The sequence below is a fragment of the Gadus macrocephalus genome, chromosome 16 (assembly GCF_031168955.1).
Source record: "Gadus macrocephalus chromosome 16, ASM3116895v1".
Taxonomy (NCBI): Eukaryota; Metazoa; Chordata; class Actinopteri; order Gadiformes; family Gadidae; genus Gadus; species Gadus macrocephalus.
The window spans coordinates 6,291,137-6,294,009 of record NC_082397.1 but is presented as its reverse complement, the minus strand read 5'-3'; positions in this window follow the sequence as shown (position 1 = coordinate 6,294,009).

Genomic DNA, 2,873 nt, shown 5'->3' with positions numbered 1-2,873 from the left:
GGAACGGACTTTATGACTGGTATTCGGACAGATACATCCAGACCTCCCATATATTCCATGCCTCAAGGTATGGAACTCGCACACCCTCCTCATCTATTATAACTTATTGGGCTCCATGATGAGCCCGATAAGTTTGGTTTATTGAACAAAACAACACAAGCTTGGTATGTTATTGCACTAATTGTTTATTCGTAGGTGCTGAACACGCCGTTATCTCTGGCGGTAATTATATGACGTCACCTCATCTTGCGCACCCACGAGACAGACACGCACACCTGAATGATGAGTCATGTTTGGCTGGTATTTCTTCCCGTGTGTGTGTATGTGTGTGTGTGTGTGTGTGTGTGTGTGTGTGTGTGTGTGTGTGTGTGTGTGTGTGTGTGTGTGTGTGTGTGTGTGTGTGTGTGTGTGTGTTTGTGTGTTTGGTAGGGGGTTAGACCATTGTCTGGAGGATTTCAAGGAGTCTTTCTCTGTGTCCCTCCCTTCTTTCTCTCTTTCTTTCTCTCTTTCTCCCCCCCCCCCCCCCCCCTCTCTCTCTCTGAAGTAATCTGCTATAAAGTTGAATTTGTCAGTCTAATGATCCAAACATTCTGCTCTCTGTCTGGTAACTTGTTGTACACATCTCGCCCAACAAGGACGGACAGATGAAGGGCTGGTTGGAGAGTATGATGGATAGAGCTTTGTTTGTTTCTAAATAGAATATTTTTGGTGTTTGCTCATATGTCCTTACCTCAAATTGACTTTTTGGAATAATTAACTTTTCCTTTGTAGATTTAGTTTTCCCTTATACTAACCATCTCTACCCTGGTGCTTGTACTAAACACCTCTCACCTAATACCTAAACTAACCATATCTAACCTTATACCTAAACTAACCATCTCTTACCTGACATCGACTAACCATTTCTAACCGAATATCTACACAAACCAACTTTGACTAATACCTCTAACCACCTTAACTGACTTTCTCTAGCCTAATATCTAAACTTTACCATATCGAACCTAATACCTAAACTAACCATCTGTAACCTACCTAAACTATTCATATTCTACCCTAATACCTAAACTAAGCATCTCTAACTTGATACCTAAACTAACAATCTCTAACCTAACACATAAACTACCATCTCTAACTTAATACCTAAACTAACCATCTTTAACATAACACCTTAACTAACCAACTCTGACTAAATACCTGCAGCTAGTGGTGGTTTAAGGCCCCTAGTGCTGCTAGTGATGGTAAATGCTCATAGTGCAGCTAGTGGTGGTTAAACGCTCCTAGTGCAGCTAGTGATGGTTGAATGCTCCTACCGCTGCGAGTGATGCTTAAACACAGAGATGCAATTAAATGCAGAGTACCTGGGCTTGTGGAATTACAAATTAAGAATCTTCTTCTTTAATGTATCGGTTTGAATGCATCATAGGAAAAGGCACAAAAGGGAGCTGTGCAATACTGGCGCAAAGAAAGAAACAGATGAACAATTAAAAAGCTCTAAAGCATCAGCCAAGTGCTGTACAATGCAGAGCAAAAGAAGGAAAAGGAACAGATGTTTAAAAAACTAAGAAAACATATTTGACCAATAAAATAAAATCCTTAGAAAGAGGAATAGTTCCATTAAAAGCTTTTCCTTTGTCTTATAAATTCTCAGTTAAAGCAAAATCGAAGAGATAGGTTTTTAACTGCGTTAAATTAAATGCCCTGAGCTCGCTTCCCTGATCTCTTGAGGTAATCTTTTCAACAGTTTAGTCTGGTTAGTCTGGCTATTTGGGAGGCCAGTCAAGAATGCATTGGCGCTGTCAAGTCCACTTGAGATAAGAGCATGAATCAGTTTGTCTCATCTGCTGAGTTAAAAAACTGACGCATCCTGGAAATGTGTCCGGATGAAGAAAAGGCGACTTGTTCACCCTGGCTAATGTGGGAACTCAGATCGGATTCTAGGATAAAACCGAGACTTGGACTTATCAAGGGAGTTGGATTCCAGAGGCTTTTTGAAAGCATATCCATTTTGTTGTTGGCCAAGTAAGAGGATTTCAGTTTTGTCCTCCTCAATAAGCTTTACAAAGTACATGTTCGTCCATCTATTGACTGCCCGTAGACAATTTGTGAGTGAGCAAATAGCTTCGGTGCCATTTAATTCGACAGAGATTTGTAATTGGGTATCATCGCCATAATATATATATATATATATATATATATATATATATATATATATATATATGGTATTTATTGGGTTGTAACTGTAACTGGAAGATGCTTGTGAAAGCCATGTTGTGAACAAACCGGATTATGCGACCTCCTGAAAAGACAACCCAGGAAGTGGCAGCTCGATGACCTGGAGCCCAGAGCTGACCAGGTCAGTAGGTGAAGAGGTCAAGCCAACACTGGTGTGGTTAGGGAGGTCAAGGGGAAGGCTGAAGGGTTAAATTGGCAGGAAACTGAATTCCATTGTAAGTCAACAGTCATATAGTGCTATAGAAGAGGGCTTGATTTACGTGCGAAAGCCAGCATTTTTCATGGACGTGTGCTTGGGACAGTTCTTCTACAAAAACAGACCTGTGGCGAAGCAAACGCGATCTAAAGTGGAATGGAACAATTGCTAACCGGTCTACTGAAAATCGGTATACATAGTGGCAGCTGTATAAACCCACCGATGTTAAGTTCAGAATATACCCGATTCACCTTTTTGCACAGGCGGTGCGTCTCGTGCGCGTGGTCATTTTGACAGCCAATGAGAGTCGTTTCCCAAAGGTCTTGCCCTGCTTAACTTGCTGTATGTATCAGATGTTCAGGACACAGAGTCATGGTGACCTAGTGTTAATAAACGGAAGAGGCTGAAACTAGGGTAGAGGAGATCACTTTATTGGGGTCACCAT